Source organism: Salmo salar, chromosome 20 (genome assembly GCF_965601325.2).
Source record: "Salmo salar chromosome 20, fSalSal1, whole genome shotgun sequence".
Lineage (NCBI taxonomy): Eukaryota > Metazoa > Chordata > Actinopteri > Salmoniformes > Salmonidae > Salmo > Salmo salar.
In genome coordinates, this window is record NC_138310.1 from 71,384,633 (window position 1) to 71,407,853 (window position 23,221).

General features: G+C 46.3%; 1 pseudogene across 1 annotated transcript in view; it reads right to left on the reverse strand.

The window, feature by feature from the left end:
• LOC123723858 (nitric oxide synthase, inducible-like) overlaps positions 1-22,298 on the reverse strand; it is a 30,025-nt pseudogene extending 7,727 nt beyond the window's left edge. The window contains exons 1-6 of the transcript XR_014381918.1: positions 22,210-22,298; positions 21,387-21,449; positions 9,957-11,800; positions 9,636-9,775; positions 9,048-9,212; positions 3,363-3,454 (exon numbers count right to left, since the gene is read on the reverse strand). The product of XR_014381918.1 is annotated as a nitric oxide synthase, inducible-like (transcript). The remainder of the gene's footprint in view (positions 1-3,362; positions 3,455-9,047; positions 9,213-9,635; positions 9,776-9,956; positions 11,801-21,386; positions 21,450-22,209) is intronic.
• Between the last annotated feature and the right edge of the window lie 923 nt (positions 22,299-23,221).

The window sequence follows — 23,221 nt, forward strand, 5'->3', positions numbered from 1 at the left end:
CCAGCCCTGTCTCCCCATCCCCATACCCCTGAACCAGCCCTGTCTCTCCATCCCCATACCCCTGAACCAGCCCTGTCTCCCCATCCCCATACACCTGAACCAGCCCTGTCTCCCCATCCCCATACCCCTGGACCAGCCCTGTCTCCCCATCCCCATACCCCTGAACCAGCCCTGTCTCCCCATCCCCATACCCCTGAACCAGCCCTGTCTCCCCATACCCCTGAACCAGCCCTGGCTCCCCATCCCCATCCCCCTGAACCAGCCCTGTCTCCCCATCCCCATACCCCTGAACCAGCCCTGTCTCCCCATCCCCATACCCCTGAACCAGCCCTGTCTCCCCATCCCCATACCCCTGAACCAGCCCTGTCTCCCCATCCCCATACCCCTGGACCAGCCCTGTCTCCCCATCCCCATACCCCTGAACCAGCCCTGTCTCCCCATCCCCATACCCCTGAACCAGCCCTGTCTCCCCATCCCCATCCCCATACACCTGAACCAGCCCTGTCTCCCCATCCCCATACCCCTGAACCAGCCCTGTCTCCCCATCCCCATACCCCTGAACCAGCCCTGTCTCCCCATCCCCATACCCCTGGACCAGCCCTGTCTCCCCATCCCCATACCCCTGGACCAGCCCTTTCTCCCCATCCCCATACCCCTGAACCAGCCCTGTCTCCCCATCCCCATACCCCTGAACCAGCCCTGTTTCCCCATCCCCATACCCCTGAACCAGCCATGTCTCCCCATCCCCATACCCCTGAACCAGCCCTGTCTCCCCATCCCCCTGAACCAGCCCTGTCTCCCCATCCCCATAGCCCTGAACCAGCCCTGTCTCCCCATCCCCATACACCTGAACCAGCCCTGTCTCCCCATCCCCCTGAGCCAGCCCTGTCTCCCCATCCCCATACACCTGAACCAGCCCTGTCTCCCCATACCCCTGAACCAGCCCTGTCTCCCCATCCCCCTGAACCAGCCCTGTCTCCCCATCCCCATACACCTGAACCAGCCCTGTCTCCCCATCCCCATACCCCTGAACCAGCCCTGTCTCTCCATCCCCATACCCCTGAACCAGCCCTGTCTCCCCATCCCCATACCCCTGAACCAGCCCTTGTCTCCCCATCCCCATCCCCCTGAACCAGCCCTGTCTCCCCATCCCCATACCCCTGAACCAGCCCTGTCTCCCCATCCCCATACACCTGAACCAGCCCTGTCTCCCCATCCCCCTGAGCCAGCCCTGTCTCCCCATCCCCATACCCCTGAACCAGCCCTGTCTCCCCATCCCCATACCCCTGAACCAGCCCTGTCTCCCCATCCCCATACCCCTGAACCAGCCCTGTCTCCCCATACCCATACCCCTGAACCAGCCCTACTCCCAACTGAAGAAGGAGGTGAGCAGCATTGTGTTGAATGACATGTCAGTTGGCATAATTGCAGGTACTGCAATGCATTGAGAACAGGAATGTGATTCTCCAGTCAGGAAAAATCTCACTTGACACAGAGGCAGCCAATATCAGAGCCTTAAAGGAAGAGATGCAGGGTTCTTAGAGATGGATGGGAGTCTCTTCTGTCTGAGGCAACGTTACACCTCTATTTAACAAGGAACACAGCCGCCAGAGGAAAAGGAAGAGATTCCATGATGAGACCTCTCAAGAGGATACAGCTCAGGACAGTGCAGCAACAGTGTTTCAGAACACAGTGTTTTTTACTGCTATGGACAACATCATAAGTAACTTGGACACTAGGTTCCAGAACACTGCAAAAATTGTAGAATACTTTTCTGCTGTTCTGAAAGATGGGCAGATTAGTGAGGATAAAGTCCCTTCTGTGTGCCATCCACTGATCATGAAGTATTCCAGAGATCAGAGATCTTACACCTGAGTTTCCAAATGAAGTAAGACACCTGAACACTGTATATGCTGCCACTTTCCCCCCTAACTTGTCCCCTCTTGGTCTCCAGAATGCGATTTGTAAGATGCAGCTGCAAAGCATTGTTGGAGAAGTGTGCATTGCTTTACGTATATTTTGCACACAGCCTGTGACTGTTGCTGGTGGCGAGAGAGCTTTCAGTAAGCTAAAACTGATAAAAAACTATTTGAGGTCCACTATGTCCCAGGACAGGCTTTGAAGTCTTGCCATGCTGTCCATTGAAAGTCAGTTAGCTAGAAAGCTGGACTTCAAAGACTTGATCAGTGACTGCTAGCAAGAAGGCTCGGCACTGGGCTCTTGGTGAGTAAGGCTGAGCAAGGGCCAGTGATAACTGTTAAATGGCATGGCTATGGATATTGGATCACTACACACATGATGCCCACAGGCTGAGAACAAGACTGAGAACAAGATATATCTCAAAGTAATGGCTGGATTGCCATAAAATTTGTTGTGCACAATCAAGACTAAGTGGAAGAAACCTATTGATTTGGTGACCACTTGACCTATCCTCTAGCGCCACCATCAGGCCTTTTCGTTTCTATTTTGTTTTCCATTTCCACTTTTACCGCTGCTTATTTTCTAGTTGGTATGTATACTTAGTTAAATCATTCTATAGATGATAATGTTAATTTATTTTAATTGAAGAGGTTAATGTATATTTAAGTTGTATTTATTTTAAGTTATTCATTAATGTTAAGAGAATTTTCCATTCAAGAATTTTACCATTAAAATTACATTTAGACTGTAAAAGATTTCTTAGAGACGGGTGTTTCAGTTGTTTGGTCTTTTTTATTTGTTTATTTCACCTTTATTTAACCAGGTAGGCTAGTTGAGAACAAGTTCTCATTTACAACTGCGACCTGGCCAAGATAATGGTCTATCAATAATCAGATCAGTAGCATGCCAGGCCAACCAGATCAGTAACATCATTTGCATGACCATACCAACTTCATCCCCAGAAATAACGCATGAGACAGGAGTATTAGTATAATTACTTTTACATTGGTGCATTTACATTTTAGTATTTTAGCAGACATTGTTATCCAGAGCGACTTACAGTTAGTGAATGATTTACAGTTAGTGGGACAAATCTGTAGTTTACATTTGACACATTTCTAACTACATACAGGGTTCATCTTTACTCAGTGTTTTCTGCCCTCTGCCTCATACTTCTCTATCCTTTCATGTTTCACAAAGAACGCTGCAGTAGTTAGGCTACCTCAGAAAGTAGGGCTGTTGGTCACCTAGGCCTAGATTCAATCTGTGTGGAAGCGTGATTTAAATCGAAAGGCAATCTTCCCGCATTCGCAGAGACTGCATTCACGTAAACACTGCATATGATCTCTCAATCGAAAATTACCTTATAGTTTCAATCGCGCTATAACGCAGATGTTTGGATTGAAACTAGTCCCTGCTCTTTGTCCGAACTCTTTGTTTACCTTAGGTTTCCTCCATTTGTGGCAAACTGTAAGTGTTTGCACAGAGACTTGAACATATCCTGAGTAGTCTTGCACTTTCTGGCGTCAAACACCTGCAGAACAATCCAAGAAACATGTTGGTGAGTATTGGTTAAGTGGGACACCTAGCAAAGCTTTATAATGGATATCTTTAAATGTGTACAATAACATAACAAACAATCAATGCCTGTGTGTTAGTGAGGAAGTATGTGATAAAACATTGATTCAATGGGTGTGACATAATTGTGGGCGTGGCATCCCGTGTAATGACATGTCTCTAATGGTAAGTAAAATGACATAGGATTCTGAGATAATGTTAAGCTTATAAAAAATTAAGAATGGATATTCAGCTTTTCATTACAACATATTTTGTAAATGTAAATCATAATGACTGTAAATGGTTATTTTACTACTCTCACCTTTTTAGAATATTTGCCTGCTGCCAAACTGGGACATCCTGTTACTGTCACACTGGACACTCTAGGCCATTTTAAGGCAGTTTTTTCCCGGGGGGATTATGAAATACATGTTGTTTTCTTAACAGAAATCAATTTTCTAAATAGGATCAAATGTTTTATTACATTTTCCTCAAATCTGCTATCATCTAGCTTGCAAGCAAAAACAATCATTGCTGCATTTTACTTGGAAAGATATTACCTCACCAACATAAAAAATCCTAGCTAGCTATATTCATAACCATACAGGTAATATGATGATTAAAGAAGTTTATTTTGCTGTATTTGACACTCTGGTGACAATAAAACAGTCATTGACATGTTTGAGGGGTGAGGTCTTAATGGTTTCATTCTACAAAATGTCGACTAGAGTGTAGTTTGAAGCTGGTGTACAAAACCCTAAAGTAAAAGACAAAACAAAAAAAAATGTAAGAACTGGAAGCATTACAATAGCGCACATTGAACAGATCTACCACTTCTTAGACTTGCTTTCAGGTAGAATGATGGATCTATAACTCACATTTCTATGTGAATTTGGTTGGGTTGCCCAAAAAGTTACATATTGCCACTTTAATGTTCCACAAAATGACCTAAAGAATGTTTTAATACATTTAATTTGTATGAATAATTGAAGTTTATTATAAAAATATAGAAATTTCTCATATACTCTAATTTATCCTTCTTTACAATAAAGAATGAAGTGTCCCACTTTGATTATCAAGGTGTCCCAATTTGCCAGTATCTACAGAAAAAATGTGGTCTCAGGACAATTTATGTTTGAAGAAGAGCCATCCATCCTGTGTTATATTGTTTGGGTAGACTGGAATGACAACAATGCCTTCTAATAATTTGAATGGAATATGTTATTAGTTATTGGTGGTTTTTAGATAAACTACTAATGCCATGTTTTAGTCCGCTGGAGAAAGCGAGTCATGCTCGCTGGGCTATATCGGGCTGTAAGGGACGCAGTGGGACATTTGAAGCCTGAATAGTTGGATTGGAGATGTTCTTTGACAGTTTCTGATTACTGTTGCTTGGTTTTATAGTTTAGGTAACACCAGTTAATTTGAGCATTAAGTTAATGTATTCTAACATTATAATCTGTTTCCATTACGTGGAACAATGTCCGGTCATTAAAGTGGATTGCAGTTTGAGTTTGAGTTTATTTTTACATGGACAGTGCACATTAATTAACGTTTCAGTTAAAGTTCTGGTTTTAGCCAGCGGGCTAATTTTCAACCGCAGTCCCTGTGCAGGTTATTAAAAACAATTACAATAACATTACAGACAATCAATGAGCAGTGAGCACACGCAGAGCAACATAGAACAAGTAACACGTAGCACGCAAAAAGCAACAAAACAAAATACATAAAAGTGTTTCCGCACCTCACCAGCTACAGACAACAGGGAAAGCATACCAAGGCCCATATCATGTTCCAAACATACCAAGACAGTGGTGAAGAGGGCACGACAAAACCTTTTCCCCCTCAGGAGACTGAAGAGATTTGGCATGGGTCCTCAGATCCTCAAAAGGTTCTACAGCTGCACCACCGAGAGCATCCTGACCGGTTGCATCATCGCCTGGTATGGCAACTGTTCGGCATCTGACCGTAAGGCGCTACATAGGGTTGTATGAACGGCCCAGTACATCACTGGGGCCAAGCTTCCTGCCATCAAGGACCTATATAATAGATCAGAGGAAAGCCCATAAAATTGTCAGAGACTCCTGTCACCTAAGTCATAGACTGTTTTCTCTGCTACCGCACGGCAAGCGGTACCGGAGCGCCAAGTCTAGGACCAAAAGGCTTCTCAACAGCTTCTACCCCCAAGCCATAAGACTGCTGAACAAATTAATAAAATCGCCACCGGACAATTTACATTGACCCCTCCTTTCGTACACTGCTGCTACTCGCTGTTTGTTTGTCATCTATGCATAGTCACTTCCCCCCACCTACATGTACAGATTACCTCAACTAGCCTGTACCCCTGCACACTGACTCGGTACCGGTGCCCCCTGTATATAGTCTCGTTATTGTTATTCCTGTTGTGTTACTTTTTATTATTACTTTTCATTTTAGTTTACTTGGTAAATATTTTCTTAACTCTTCTTGAACTGCACTGTTGGTTAAGGGCTTGTAAGTAAGTATTTCACGGTAAAGTCTACACTTGTTGTATTCGGCGCATGTGACAAATAAAGTTTTATTTGATTTGATTTGAAAGCGGTAATACACAGCTAGGGATTATTTTCACTAGTCTGATTGGCCTCTAGCCATGGGAAGCTCTCACAGAGAAAGCAGATTGACTAAAGGTGCTTTTCCTTAAGGGAACTATACAGTCACCTCTCAAAGCAGACCTTGTAGATCTGCTGCCATAGGTGTGGGTTTTCTGTTTAACAAAAGTATTGAGTGGAGGGGGAGCCAGGTCACTTAGGATCTTGAATACAAGACATGCGTCGGTGTGTTGCACAAGATTTTTCCAACTCAGGAGCTCATGCTTCCTGAGGATGTAACAGTGATGATGGCTGTTGGGCTTCCAATCAAGCACCCTGAGAGCCTGTGTGTAGACAGACTGAATGGGCTTTGATGTTGTACAGCAAACTTGGGCCCAACTAGTCAAGCAGTATGTTAAGTAGGGGAGTATCATAGATTTGAAGTACAGTTTTGCTACCTCTGTAGTCAAACAATTTCGTGTATATATCGGAAATTAGCTAGGTTGAATTTGGTTATTTGAGTAACCTTTTTCACCTGCTTTTTAAAAGAGAGGTTGGAATCAAGTATGATGCCAAGGTACTTAAAATCGGATACCAGCTGGAGCTTCTCCCCTGACACATAGACATCTGGCTCAGTGGCATCAGTTGCCCTCTATGTGAGGAACATGCAGACTGGATTTTTAACATTGAGATGTGAACATGAGTCACTGAGCCACTTTGTAACCTGGACCATTACAGTAGTGAGTTCTTGTGTAGCTTGTTGTTTGCTCTTTGCATGCACATACACTACCGTTCAAAAGTTTGGGGTCACTTAGAAATGTCCTTGTTTTCCATGAAAACATACATGAAATGAGTTGCAAAATGAATAGGAAATATAGTCAAGATGTTGACAAGGTTCAAAATAATGATTCTTAATTGAAATAATAATTGTGTCCTTCAAACTTTGCTATCGTCATAGAATCCTCAATTTGCTGCAATTACAGCCTTGCAGACCTTTAGCATTCTTCCTGAAGCACCTCCCACAAGTTGGAATGGGCACTTTTTACGTACCATACGGTCAAGCTGCTCCCACAACAGCTCAATAGGGTTGAGATCCGGTGATTGTGCTGGCCACTCATTTATAGACAGAATACCAGCTGACTGCTTCTTCCCTAAATAGTTCTTGCATAGTTTGGAGCTGTGCTTTGGGTCATTGTCCTGTTGTAGGAGGAAACTGGCTCCAATTAAGAGCCGTCCACAGGGTATGGCATGACGTTGCAAAATGGAGTGATAGCCTTCCTTCTTCAAGATCCCTTTTACCCTGTGCAATTCTCCCACTTTACCACCACCAAAGCACCTCCAGACCATCATGTCGCCTCCACCATGCTTTACAGATGTTGTCAAGCACTCCTCCAGCATCTTTTCATTTTTTCTGCGTCTCACAAATGTTCTTCTTTGTGATCCGAATACCTCAAACTTAGATTTGCCTGTCCATCACACTTTTTTCCAGTCTTCCTCTGTCCAGTGTCTGTGTTCTTTTGCCTGTCTTAATATTTTATTTTTATTGGCCAGTCTGAGATATGGCTTTTTCTTTGCAACTCTGCCTAGAAGGCCAGCATCCCGGAGTCGCCTCTTCACTGTTGACGTTGAGACTGGTGTTTTGCAGGTACTATTTAATGAAGCTGCCAGTTGAGGACTTGTGAGGCGTCTGTTTCCCAAACTAGACACTCTAATGTACTTGTCCTCTTGCTCATTTGTGCACCAGTGTCACGCTTGTCGTTGGAAATGGAGGACCAAAACGCAGCAGGTATGTGTATGCTCATCTTGCTTTGTAATAAATACAAAATGAACACCAAAATAACAAAGAACTAGAACGAACGAACAACAAACAGTCTGGCAAAGCAATAAGCTCAACACAGAACAATCACCCACAAATAACAAACACACCCTCATATATGGGACTCTCAATCAAAGGCAGATAGACAACACCTGCCTTCAACTGAGAGTCCCAACCCCAATTAACCAAACATAGAAACAGACATACTAGACAAATCATAGAATACCTGAAAACCAAACAGTGCCCAAAAACCCCGGAATACTTAAACCAAATGCCCCTTCAACAAAACACACCACCCCGAACCACATAAAACGAATACCCTCTGCCACGTCCTGACCAAACTACAATACCAATTAACCTTATACTGGTCAGGACGTGACAACCAGGGCCTCCCACTACTTTTTCTATTCTGGTTAGAGACAGTTTGCGCTGTTCTGTGAAGGGAGTACTATACAGCGTTGTACGAGATCTTCAGTTTCTTGGCAATTTCTCGCATGGAATAGCCATCATTTCTCAGAACAAGAATAGACTGATGCGTTTCAGAAGAAAGTTCTTTGTTTCTGGCCATTTTGAGCCTGTAATCGAACCCACAAATACTGATGCTCCAGATACTCAACTCGTCTAAAGAAGGCCAGTTGTATTGCTTCTTTAATCAGTTTTCAGCTGTGCTAACATAATTGAAAAGGGGTTTTCTATTGATCAATTAGCCTTTTAAAATGATAAACTTGGATTAGCTAACACAACTTGCCATTGGAACACAAGAGTGATGGTTGCTGATAATGGGCCTCTGTAAGCCTATGTAGATACTCCATTAAAAATCAGCCGGTACCAGCTACAATTGTCATTTACAACATTAACCATGTCTACACTGTATTTCTGATCAATTTAATGTTATTTTAATGGAATGGTAGTGCAGTGTAGTGGAGTTCTTAAGCTATTTAGAATGGTATCATGTTGGGGGTTAAGACAATGGGATGATTCTGTAAGGTGTTCCAGAAAGCATATTTTCATAAAGTGTCCCACTTTAACAATACTCACCCTCATCATTCATTAGGTTAACCTACACATAGACACCCATGTGCATGCATGAAAAACACATACAAGAATATAATATATACTGATATTGATTCCTAATAGATAATGAGAAACGGAAATGTATCTTCTGCCTTGTTAGTATGTTTTCTTACTTGTAAATTGGACCACTGAATCCTGCCGATGCATCTTGGGGCGTTCCTCCATGCTTGTCGAGCACCAAACACTAATTCGTCCATAGTCAGCGAATATGTTCCTGTGGAACCTATCTCCATAGCAACTTCCTCCAATCTGGCAAGGTGGTGTTCAGTTTTGGGGCTCTGCATTTGAGATTAAATTAGGCTATGTGTAAATCATTGAAAACAAACAAATCATAAAATAGAGGGGATTTACATTTTTCCCATTGCAAACCTTTTGTAAGGCCCGCATAGATGCTTCATAAATGATCTATAAGCAAATTCGTACAATAGGCTATAAAGGCTAACTGGCTTAAATATTTTCCCATACTGTCATAATATATGAAGCATCTAAGAATACATTGTACAGTAAAGGCTTTATAAAGGCTCATAAATGTAGTACAGAAAATATAGGCAACAATCTATAAATGCCTAAAAGGCATTAAACAATATTGCAATTTTAAGCAACAGTGTGTCTTTTACAGATTCCACACTTGGGTTGAACAATTTTGCAATAATAATAGTCATCGTCTTTAGAGAAGTATTACACTTAGGCCTATTAGTTACATTTTGAAGGACTTGTAGTATTGGTTGATTAGGTCGATCAGCTGAGGTAGGATCTCAAGAGGAGTGTCTTTGGGACAGCGCGTTAGAGCCTTGGGAGTCATGACAGAACCTTCACAAACTTGTGATGTACATTGTTGGTTCTGCATATGAAATAAAATAAGACAATTTAAATTCAAATGTATTGCTTTATTTTATAGTGTTCAATCTTTACTGAAATAGAAAACACTCAAATTGAGGCGCGGCTTCATAATTTGAGCAAAAGAGCCAAGCAAATAAGTTGCGGTACGGTACCACACAAAGCATCATAAACTGTAAACACACCTTAACTGCAGCATATCATTGAGACTTGAGCCATCCTTCACGTTACGCACAGGTATAGACAACGGACACCTGCTTGCTCTTGTTTCCCACTATGGGATGAACATAGAGGAGAAACGGGTTTAACATATGTCACTTGCTTTTAGCACATTTTCTAATATTAGTCATTTTTTTTTTTTACTTTTTAGTCATTTAGCAAACACTCTTATCCAGAGCGACTTACAGTAGTGAAGGCATACATTTCATACATTTTTTCCCCGTACTAGTCCCCCGTGGGAATCGAACCCACAACCCTGGCGTTGCAAACACCATGCTCTACCAACTGAGCCACACAGGACCGTAATCTCAATTCGTACCTTCATTGGTTTAGTCTGGAGAGCTATTTTGGTTTCATCATCTTGAAGCACCATCTCCATAATTGTAAAATAAATGCAGTTCATTATCATATATGGAAATGCCATTTATCTAAATAATTCAAACATTTGTAGCCTATTAGATCGAAATGTTAGTGCTTATAGGCTATTTTGCTTTGAGTAAAATCATTTTGAATACCTTGGTAACAAAAAAAAACATGAATATTTAGTTTAATTAAAAATGTTAAAGTTAAAATGTGCTCAATAGCCTTCAGTGTTGTGGCATAAACTCTAAAACGATCGAATTCGAGGTGAGACAGGCATCAATTCCTCTCTGAAACTTTTCCTCCTGAGATTTTTCAATTTATACCTGCCTGTAACGAAACATGGGCAGGCTTCTAGGAAAATTCCCTGGTTGTGTTCCAGGTAGGTAGGCTAAAATGAATTACAATTAACATTTTTGTGGCCAACCGGTTTTTCAGTTGTTTGGTCTGCCAAGAATCAGATCAGTAGCATGACCAGGGCAACTAGACCAGTAACTACTGCAGTCCAGAGGTATGGGGGTTTTCCAGGAGTGTGGAGGTAATAGTGCTATTCGTGACATTATGGGAAACAAGACAACTTCCTGCACTGTAAAAAATATGGTGCTCCTTTTACATAAAAAAATATAGGTAACTATTTGCATCAGCTCTTTAAGTAAATCCAACAAGGAGGATCTTTTAAGTATAATATACTTCGCTTTTAGTGTATGACAAACTCAAATATATTAAGTGCAAACAACTAACTGGATCTCAAAAATAAATTCCGTTCATTCTGTAAGGTGTGTATATGGGAGGCGAAGTCAAGTGCAGGAGAGCGGAGTATAATGAACAGGCGCACTTTAATACCGGTTAACATATGACAGCAACTAACACATACTAGTGCCAAAATCACGGTCTAAAACAAAAGTGCAGCGCCTGACAAATATCCACGTAACAATAAACAATCACTCACAAATACAACATGGGGAACAGAGGGTTAAAGAATAAACAAGTAAATTGATTGAGTGAAGCCAGGTGTGATAAGACAAAGACAGAACAAATAGAAAATTAAAAGTGGATCGGCGGTGGCTAGAAAGCCGGTGACGTCGACTGCCGAACGCCGCCCGAACAAGGAGAGGGACCGACTTCGGCGGAAGTCGTGACAGTACTCCCCCTTGACGCGCGGCTCCAGCAGCACGCCGACATCGGGGACGACCCAGAGGACGAGGCGCAGGGCAATCCGGATGGAGACGGTGGAAATCCCGCAGCAACGAAGGGTCCAGGACGTCCTCCACCGGCACCCAGCATCTCTCCTCAGGACCGTACCCACTCCACGAGGTACTGAAGGCCCCTCGCCCGACGCCTCGAGTCCATGATGGCTTGAACAGCATACGCCAGGGCCCCCTCGATGTCCAGAGGGTTAGGAGGACCCTCCCGCACCTCAGCTTCCTAGAGTGGACCAGCCACCACCGGCCTGAGGAGAGACACATGGAACGAGGGATTAATGCGATAATCTGGGGGAAGCTGTAACCTGTAGCATACCTCTTTCAGTCTCCTCAGGACTTTAAATGGCCCCACAAACCGCGGATCCAGCTTCCGGCAGGGCAGGCGGAGGGGCAGGTTTCGGGTCGAGAGCCAGACCTGGTGCGGTGGCGGTCGGCGCTCTCTTTTTGCCGCCTCACGGCCCATTGTAGGTGCACATGGACGGCGTCCCAGGTCTCCTCCGAGCGCTTGAACCACCGTGCGCTTAATCTCCAGACCCTGGACGTGAACTGGGGACCCCGATCAGAAACTATGTCCTCAGGCACCCCGTAGTGCCGGAAAACATGTGTGAACAGGGCCTCCGCAGTCTATAGGGCTGTAGGGAGACTGGGCAAAGAGGAGACTGCAGGACTTAGAAAACCATCCACAACGACCAGGATCGTGGCGTTGCCCTGTGATGGCGGAAGATCCATCAGGAAGTCCACCGACAGGTGCGACCAAGGCCGTTGTGGAACGGGTAAGGGTTGTAATATCCCTCTGGGCAGGTGCCTGGGAGCCTTGCACTGGGCACACACTGAGCAGGAGGAAACATAAACCCTCACATCCTTGGCCAAGGTGGGCCACCAGTACTTCCCACTAAGGCAACGCACCGTCCGACCAATGCCAGGATGACCAGAGGAGGGTGACATATGGGCCCAATATATCAAACGGTCGCAGACAGCAGACGGAATGTATAGGCGCTCAAGGTGGACACTGGGGGGGAGTGGGCTCTGTGCGTAACGCCCGCTCGATGTCCGCGTCCAGCTCCCACACCACTGGTGCCACCTTAGCGTTCTGGGAACCTGGTCTGTAGGATAGAGTGAAAACAAAACGGGTAAAGAACATTGAACCCTCGCCAGGCAAGGTGGGCTGTCTCCTCGCAGCCCAGATGTACTCCAGATTGCGGTGATCAGTCCAGATGAGAAAAGGGTGTTTTGCCCCCTCAAGCCAATGTCTCCACGCCTTCAGAGCCTTGACAACAGCAAACAGCTCCCGGTCCCCCACATCATAGTTTCGCTCTGCCGGGCTGAGCTTCTTCGAAAAGAAAGCACAGGGGCGGAGCTTTGGTGGCATGCCCGAGCGCTGAGAGAGCACGGCTCCTATCCCAGCCTCGGACGCGTCCACCTCCACTATGAACGTCAAAGAGGGATCCGGATGAGTCAGCACGGGAGCGGAGGTAAACAGAGCCTTCAGGTGACCAAAAGCCCTGTCCGCCTCAGCCGACCACTGCAGCCACAACGGTCCCCCCTTCAGCAGTGAGGTAATGGGAGCTGCTACCTGACCAAAACCCCGGATAAACCTCCGGTAGTAGTTGGCAAACCCTAGAAACCGCTGCACCTCCTTTACCGTGGTGGGAGTCGGCCAATTACGCACGGCTGAAATGCGGTCACTCTCCATCTCCACCCCTGACGTGGAAATGCGGTACCCTAGGAAGGAGACGGACTGTTGGAAGAACAGACATTTCTCAGCCTTGACGTACAGGTCATGCTCCAACTGTCGACCAAGCACCCTGCGCACCAGGGACACATGCTCCGCGCGTGTAGCGAAGTATATCAGAATGTCGTCGATATACACCACTATACCCGGAAAATCTCGTCAACAAAGGCCTGGAAGACTGATGGAGCACTCATCAACCTGTACGGTATGACGAGGTACTCATAGTGCCCTGAGGTAGTACTAAATGCCGTCTTCCACTCGTCCCCCTCCCTGATACGCACCAGATTGTAAGCGCTCCTGAGATCCAATTTTGTGAAGAAGTGCGCCCCGTGCATTGACTCGATCACACTGGCGATGAGACGCAGCGAGAAGCTGTACCTCACAGTGATCTGATTGATACGTGGATAGTCAATACACGGGTGCAGACCCCCATCCTTCTTCTTCTCAAAAAAGAAACTTGAGGAGGCAGGTGAAGTGGAGGGCCGAAAGTATCCCTGCCCCAGGGATTTGGAGACATATGTTTCCATAGCCACCGTCTCCTCCTGTGACAGAGGATACACGTGACTCCTGGGTAGTGCTGCGTCTACCAGGAGCTTTATCGCACAGTCCACCCATCGATGAGGTGGTAATTTAGTCACCCTCTTCTTACAGAAGGCGAGAGCCAAATCGGCATATTCTGAGGGGATGTGCAAGGTGGAGACCTGGTCTGGACTTTCCACCGTAGTCGCACCGATGGAAACCCCCACACACCTCCCTGAGCACTCTCGTGACCACCCCTTGAGAGCCCTCTGTTGCCACGAAATAGTGGGGTCATGACAGGCCAACTAGGGTAAGCCCAGCACCATGGGAAATGCAGGTGAATCAATAAGGAAGAGACTGATTCTCTCCTTATGACCCTCCTGCGTAACCATGTCAAGTGGAGCGGTGGCCTCCCTAATCAGCCCTGACCCTAATGGTCGACTATCTAGGGCGTGCACAGGGAAGGGCATATCCACAGGAACAAGGGGAATCCCTAAACTATGAGCAAATGAATGGTCAATAAAATTCCCAGCTGCGCCTGAATCTACTAGCGCCTTATGCTGGGAATACAGGGAAAACTCAGGAACTGAAATAAACACATACATGTGAGCAACAGGGGCTCTGGGTGAGCCTGGTGCCGATTCACCTGGGGTGACACGATATTGCCCTGCCTGCTGCCTCGACTCCTTGAGGAACCCCCCCAGCACCGACCAGCAGTGTGCCCTCTGCGGCCACAGATGGTGCAGGGAATGGCCCCTCCTCCGGTCGCCCTAAGTGCAGCACCTCCCAGCTCCATGGGCGTCGGAGCGGAGGTGCTGGGGGATGGAACTGACAGGTCCCGATCCGGACGTCCGCGGGCAGTCAGCAGGTTGTCCAACCGGATGGACAGGTCCACCAGCTGGTCCAATGTGAGGGTGGTGTCTCGGCAGGCCAACTCCCGACGGACGTCCTTGCGCAGACTGCACCTGTAGTGATCGATCAGGGCGCTGTCGTTCCATCCCGCGCTGGCGGCCGGGGTCCGGAAGTCCAAGGCGAAATCCTGCGCGCTCCTCGTCCCTTGCCTCAGGTGGAACAGATGTTCACCCGCCGCTCGACCCTCAGGCGGGTGGTCGAACACTGCCTGAAAGCGGCGGGTGAACTCTGCGTAATGGTCCAACGCCGCGTCTCCCTCACTCCATACGGCGTTGGCCCACTCCAGGGCTTTGCCTGAGAGGCAGGAGATGAGGGCGGACACACTCTCACGCCCCGAAGGAGCCGGGTAGACGGTCACCAGGTAGAGCTCCAGCTGTAGTAGAAATCCCTGGCATCCGGCAGCCGTCCCATCATACTCCTTCGGGAGCGCGAGTCGAATCCCGCTGGGACCAGGTGAAAGAGGGGTGGACAGTGGGACCTGTTGTAGTGGGGCTGGTGGAGGCGCTGAAAAACCTCCTCCTCTCTCCACCTTTGCCTTCTTGGGTACAGGAACAATGGTGGCCATCTTGAAGCATGTAGGGACAGCAGATTGGGATAGGGAGAGATTGAATATGTAAACACACCAGCCAGCTGGTCTACGCATGCTCTGAGGACGTGGCTAGGGATGCCGTCTGGGCCGGCAGCCTTGCGAGGGTTAACACGTTTAAATGTTTTACTCACGTCGGCCACGGAAAAGGAGAGTCCACAGTCCATGGTGTCACAGGTCAGGGTTTCTTCCTGGAGTGTACTACCTATGGTTGCCACTGGAGAGCACTCTTCAGTTTCCTCTAGTATCCAGGTGACCCTGATTGGGCTAATTGGGATTACCTGCTGGATGACTATTTAGGTTCCTCTGTGGACTGGGCCAGTTGCTCAGGTCTCATGGTTTGTTCAGTGATCTCGTGTGCCCTTGCTTTGTTGTTTTGCTATGAAGACCTTAAGTAAATATTCTGGATTTACCCTTACCTCTGCCTGCTGTGTTTCTCTGCGCCTGGGTCCAAGTTCGTACTAGCACTATTGTCACAGTAGACCTGAGCCCACAAAATGGACCCAACAGAGATTTCTACATCGTCCGAAGGACACTCCGAGCTCCACCACTTACGGTCGGCTCTCACTCACCATGGAACAGTGATTGGTTGCCATGAGGCGCGGCTGAAGACTTTGTCGGAGGATTTAGGAACTCTTGTTCACTCTGTAGACCGGACAGATCCCGGTCTACAGGACTCCCTCCCCTCGGGATCCTCATCTCTCAGCACTGGAGTGCTATGAGGGGCATCCTGGGAGGTGTCGTGGGTTCCTGCTCCAATATTCACTGGTCTTCGAGCTGCAGGCATCAACGTTTCCCACCGAGCGTTCCAGAGTGGCATATGTCATCTCCTTGCTCTCAGGACGAGCTCTGGCCTGGGCTACTGCCATCTGGGAGCAGCAATCAGACATTTGTTTCAATTGGCAAAGCTTCACCCAGGAGATGAGGGTTTTTGATCATCCTATCAGTGGTAGGAATGCTGCTCAAAGATTGATTGCGCTTTGGCAGGGCAGCCGGAGCATAGCTGATTACGCCATTGACCTTCGGACGCTCACCATTGACCTTCGGACGCTCGCCGCTGAGAGTGTTTGGAATATAGCGGCACTTCACTCAATCTTTCTGAATGGACTCAGCGAGGTTCTCAAGAATGAACTGGCTTCCCGGGACAACCCTGACACTCTGGAGGAGCTTATCGTTCTGGCCATCCGGATTGACAACCGGCTTCGGAAATGTCGTCATGAGAGGACGGAGAGGTCCCGAGTTGGTTCCAGTGTTTCGGGCCCCGCTGAGGGAGTCCACTCTTCATTTGTTCCAGTGCCATGTGCTGGGCCTGCTTGTCCTGCACCCCGTCAGGGTTCTCAATTCAGCTATGGTTCTCCTTCATATCCTTTAGAGGAGCCGATGCAATTGGGAGGCACCAGACTTTCCGCTCTGGAGAGTCAGATACAGTCTCCTACATCCGATATGGTACGCACCTTGCTTCCGGCCAACCTGCGGTGGGACAAGGGACAGTTGGACATTCCGGCTTTCATAGACTCTGGGGCTACCGGCTGTTTTCTGGATCGCACATTAGCTCGCCAACAGAGGCTGCCACTCACTAAACTGGACATGCCATTGTCGGTCACTGCGCTGGATGGTCTACTCCTAGGGTCTGGGAAGGTGAAGCAACTCACCATGCCTATCCAGCTACGAGTTCTGGATGACCATGTGGAGCTTATCCATTTACATCTGGTGGACTCTCCTGAGCTTCCCCTGGTTCTTGGACATCTGTGGCTTTCCACACATAATCCTCAAATTGACTGGCCTTCGGGAAGAGTTTTGGGATGGAATCCTTCATGCCAGTTCACCTACCAGCAACTCTCTCCACAGCTTTCCGGCCCTGCTCGTCTGGAGACTTCCGATCTTCCTGTTCCTCTGGGTGGGAATTACAAGCCTGATCTTTCTCGCATACCTCGGGATTACTGGGATTTGGGTCAGGTCTTCAGCAAAATAAATGGCCAACAAACTACCTCCTCACAGGCCCTACAATTGTGCCATCGACCTCCTGTCCGGCACCACTCCTCCGAGAGGAGGGCTGTATTCTCTCTCAGGTCCAGAGACTGCAGCCATGAACAGTTATATTGAGTAGGCGCTGGTGGCTGATTTGTTCGGCCATCCACTTCACTTGCAGGAGCGGGTTTTTTCTTTGTTGGGAAGAAGGATGGGGATTATGCCCCTGTATCGATTACCAGCGTTTAAAATAACATTACCATCAAGAACAGTTACCCCCTTCCTCTTATGCCATCAGCTTTTGAGAGACTCCAGGAAGCTACGGTTTTCTGTAAATTGGATTTACGGAACGCGTACAATCTGGTGTGCATCAGACAGGGACACAAGTGGAAGACAGTGTTCAACACTCCTAATGGTGATCATGAGTACCGGGTCATGCCGTTTGGACTTACTAATGCTCCAGCCATTTTCCAGGCCCTGGTCAATGATGTGCTGCGTGACTTCCTTCACCAGTTCATGTTTATGTACCTGGATGACATCCTCATCTTCTCCAAGTCCATGGTTGAACACGTCTAACATGTCCTCAAGGTTCTTCAAAGACTCCTCGCTCATCACCTGTTTGTGAAGGCCAAAAAGTGTGAGTTTCACGTTCCTCAGATCTCCTTCCTGGGGTACATTGTGTCTCAGGGCTGTGTATGGATGGACTCCCGAAAGGTAGGAGTGGTGGTCAACTGGCCGCGACACAGCATGGTCAAGCAAGTTCAGCGTTTTTTGTGTTTTGCTAATTTCTACCGGAGATTTGTGAGAAACTTTAATGCTGTGGAGGCGCCATTGACAACGCTCACCATGGGCTCGGCTGGGCATGTATGCTGGACCCCTGCTGCTGAGAAGGCGTTCCAGGTCCTGAAACGTTGGTTTTCTTCTGCACCCATTCTCGTTCATGTAGACCCTTCTCTCCCCTTCGTGGTAGAGGTGGATGCCCCTGAGGTTAGCATGGATGCGGTTCTGTCGCAGCGCCTGGTGAAAGACCAAAAGCTCCATCCCTGTGCCTTCTTCTCCAGGCATCTCACTCCAGTGGAGAGGAACTATGATGTCGGCAATCGGGAGCTTCTTGCGGTCAAACTGGCTTTGGAGGAGTGGCGGCACTGGTTGGAGGGCTCGGAACATCCCTTTACGGTTTGGACTGACCACAAGAACTTGGCCTACATCCAGGAGGCTAAACGCCTCAACCCCCAACAGGCTCGTTGTGCTCTCTTCTTCACTCGGTTCAGATTCACGTTATCTTACCGTCCGGGGTCTAAGAACGTGAAGCCGGATGCCCTTTCTCGCCTGTTCCCCAGCTCCAGTGAGGATCGGCTGCTTGAATCCATCATCCCCAGGGCGCTCATCCTCGCGCCGGTGTCCTGGGGTATAGAGACTGTAGTGAGGTAGGCAGTTCCAGACAGCTGTCCATCTAACAGACTTTTTGTTCCTCTTGGGGCACGGTCCACTTCAGTGGGCTCACTCGTCGCGTCTCACCTCTCATCCGGGAGGGCAGCAAATGCTAGAGTTTTTTTTGAGGAGGAAGTAATAGTGGCCCTCGCCAGAGGCGGACACTCTGTGGCTGCCTGTCCGACATGCGCCCGGAACAAGACTCCTCGGCAGCAGCCTCTGGGGCTTCTTCATCCGCTGCCAACACCTTCTCGACCATGGTCCCGTCTCTCTATGGATTTCATCACGGGCCTTCCATCCTCAGAGGGACACACGATCATCCTGGTCATTGTGGACTGCTTTTCCAAGGTGGCACATTTCATTCCGCTGCCTAAGCTTCCATCTGCCCGTGGGACTGCTCAGCTAGTCATTCAGAATGTTTTCCGCCTTCACAGACTTCCTCTGGACATAGTCTCCGACCGGGGTCCCCAGTTTGCCTCCAGATTTTGGAGGTCATTCTTTACTCTTCTGGGGTCATCAGTCAGTCTGTCCTCGGGTTATCACCCTCAGTCCAATGGTCAAACTGAGCAGGTGAACCAGGATCTGGAGACCGCCTTACGGTGCTGTGTGTCTGTCAACCCTGCCACTTGGAGTCAGCACCTTCCCTGGGTGGAGTATGCACACAACACTCTCCAGTGTTCCTTCACTGGCCTGTCACCATTCCAGGTGTTGTACAGGGCCACATTGGTGGCACTGTGTTATCATCAAAGCGTGCGAAGAATGTGTTTAGCCTGTCCGGAAGCAAGACGTCGGTCTCGGCGACATTGCTGGTTTTCCTTTTGTAGTCCGTGATTGTCTGTAGTCTCTGCCACATACGTCTCGTGTCTGAGCCGTTGAATTGCAACTCCACTTTATCTCTATACTGATGTTTAGCTTGTTTGATTGCCTTGCAGAGTAAATAACTACACTGTTTATATTCTGCCATATTACCGGAGTGAATAACTACACTGTTTATATTCTGCCATAAAACAGTGCCCTTCAGTATCTTTCCCAGCACAGGAATAAAAAGTCCTTCCTCCTCCAATTGTGCAAGATCTTTTAAAAGTGGTTCTAGCACCTTTCCATATCTAACAGCCTTGAAGAGAACAGCTAAGTAAATAGACTTGAGTGTATACCTAAACTGTAATGGGACCTTTGCTAACACCCAATAGACTCCTGTGATTTTGTGCTTTTTGTGGGATATTCCAAGGGGATTGCACACTTCAAAGTCAACAACATAGAGAAGTAAAGATAAACATTTCAGTGAAATGTGTGTCATCATAAAAAGACTTGTATCGAGAAACTATTTTTTTAAAAGCTTTCTCCTGAATGTCCTTGTTGCTCAATACTTGTAATAGTGACTGTGGAATAGGAACATACTGAAAGCTTCTTCCTTTCTTTGCATCAACTATATATTCTACCGGCTCCACCACAAAGTTTTTCTTAAACTCCTTCCGCTTGTACGGTGTGGCGAGGGGTCCATCCGGCTCTAAAACTGTGCTCATGGGATTTGTCTCACAGACATCTTAAACCAAATCTGAGATCATGTCATTGTCAATGACACAGCCATGTTCCCTGACACAGAGCACGATATGTACTGCAGCTCCTCTACTACCTCATTGATACACTTGTTTGACATGTTGTAAATAGTTTCCAATTTGAGCAAAAGGTGACCTTTTTTTTGCTCAATGTCATTTTGCAATTCTGGTTCTTCTAAAGTTTACTCCTCTTCATGGACTTGTGTATTTGAATGTTCAATATGTTTTTGTATGACTCCAGTTCTAAAGTTGCCCAGAGAATGAGGATTGTGTTTTCAACTCCTATGAGATGTAAAGGTACCATATACATTTGTTCTAAATCCGCACTTGTCAAATACGCAGAGGACAGTTTCGTGTTTCTTTAGATAGTTTCCAAGGTGTTAAAAAAAAAACTTGTCTGTTGAGAAACTGCAAGCTCTGCAAATTTCACATTTAAAAGAAAAGACCTCTCCTGGCCTTACTGACTTGTCAGTTGCATGTTGCCTTGACAAATGTACCTTAAGGGGACCCCATGTTTTGAAGGAACAGATGCAATCTGGTTGGAGGCAGGGCAGTGGTTGATTGTCCATGTCTCAGTCTATAGTGTTTCAAAAGTTCTGTTTGTTTGAACGCAGCAAAACTTCAGATCTTACATTGCATGTGCCGCCTGATCCCCATGGAACTTAGATAAAATCAATAATTTTTTGTGTATACATAAGAACTACAAAAGCTCAAAACATATTATTACTTACACATCCCATATGTTCTCATTCTAAAATAAGGAACACATTGTCAATACCTGCCTCGGCAACAATGCATTGTGTAAAACACTAATAGGGCCCTATGAAATCCTTGTTATTTTTTCCCAAATGTGGTTTTATTTTCCGGAATTCAGTGTAAACTTTTTGTTGCCTAACATGTTCAATCCATTTGGTTGATTTAAAAATACAGTATATATGTAATACCTATTATTCACACTAATGTTGGGTTACTGTAATAAAAATATCCTGTGTATCCTGTCTGAGGGGTACCGTGTATTCTGTTGAAATTTCTGGATTCCATAGGATTCTGTCTGAGTTTTCCGCATTGCCCTACAAGCCCTAATGTGAGCTACAATGAAAATACGCAGACATTTGAATACATTTACATACCTTGTCAATGTATTCTGGAAAATATGGTCTGTCCAGTATTCAGGAATGTATGAATACCTATACCTAAAGAAGAGGAGTTGAATTAAAATCTATGACAATGTCAGGAAAATGACTTCAGCTTTAGCTAGTTAGCTAAACGGATACATTGCAATCCTAGCTGACTTAGATAACAAGCAACTCTTCCATCTTACTAGCCAGCCCAGTTATTTAATTTAGCTAGTTTGGCTGTTAGATTATTGACTAGATAACTACTGCACAAGGTCAACGTTTGCAGTGCTGCCTTGAACATGTTGTCAATACGTGTACAACAAGAAGGTTTCTGCAAGGACAGGTGTAGCTAGATAGCTAGGTGTAGTTAGCTAGCTAGCTACGTATTGTTCGTTCCTGTCTCTGCCTGGCCAGCTTGCCTAGCAGGCAAACATTAAATTGTAGGGGCACCATGTGTTCAGTTCTACTGTAATGTTTGCTGATTATGCATTTTTTGGTAAGCTAGGTAGCTAATATGTTACATAGCTATTTCGGCTAATATAAACCTTACAAAAAAATAACAAAGGTTAGAAACAGCGCTGAGGTGAGTAAATGCACTGCTAACTTACTAGCTAGTAGCATGCCCACCACTAGCTGACTATACAGACACCACAGCTGTTAACTAGCTAGCTTATCAACGTGCAAATATATAACATACTCTGGCAACATAGCGAGCTAAAGGCTTTTCATACTTGAAGAATATTATTTAACGTTTTCCACTAATATTTTTTACATTTCATTGAAAATATGTGTAGAGAGATCCAAACTACATTACAAGTTATAATTTGGTCCTTACCTGCCACATGGCCATTCCAGAGGACAAAGATCAAGACGACGTCCGTTGAACTTTTCCAAGCACAATTGACGTTCAGAACTAGATCTAGCATGTCAGTCCAACATAATAATGATAATTTGAATATTCTATTTTTAAGTTGTTGGTTGTTACTTAGAAATATTTGTTCAAATTTAGCAGCATATTACCTTGGATTTTTATTTTCAAAAGCCAGTCTTTTTCAACACACATAATTTAGGTACTATATACAAAACTGTAAGTAAAACCAGAAACCTATTATTTTAAGTAAAAATCAATCAATCAAATGTATTTATAAAGCCCTTTTTACATCAGCCAATGTCACAAAGTGCTGAACAGAAACCCAGCCTAAAACCCCGAACAGCAAGCAATTCAGATGTAGAAGCACGGTGGCTAGGAAAAACTCCCAATAAAGGCAGGAACCTACAAAGAAACCTAGAGGGGAACCAGGCTCCGAGGGGTGGCCAGTACTCTTCTGGCTGTGCCGGGTGGAGATTATAACAGTACATGGCCAAGATGTTCAAACGTTCATAGATGACCAGCAGGGTCAAATAATAATAACCACAGTGGTTGTAGAGGGTGCAACAGGTCAGCGCCTCAGGAATAAATGTCAGTTGGCTTTTCATAGTCGATCATTCAGAGTTCGAGACAGCAGGGACAAGGTAACATGTCCGGTGTACAGGTCAGGGTTCCATAGCCGAAGGCAGAACAGTTGAAACTGGAGCAGAAGCACAACCAGGTGGACTGGGGACAGCAAGGAGTCATCAGTCCAGGTAGTCCTGAGGCATGGTCCTAGGGCTCAGGTCCTCTGAGAGAAGAAAAATAGAAGGAGAGAAAGACAATTAGAATGAGCATACTTAAATTCACACAGGACACCGGATAAGACAGGAGAAATACTCCACATATAACAAACTGAACCTAGCCCCCCGACACAAACTAGTGCAGCATAATTACTGGAGGCTGAGACGAGGGGTCGGGAGACACTGTGGCCCTGTCC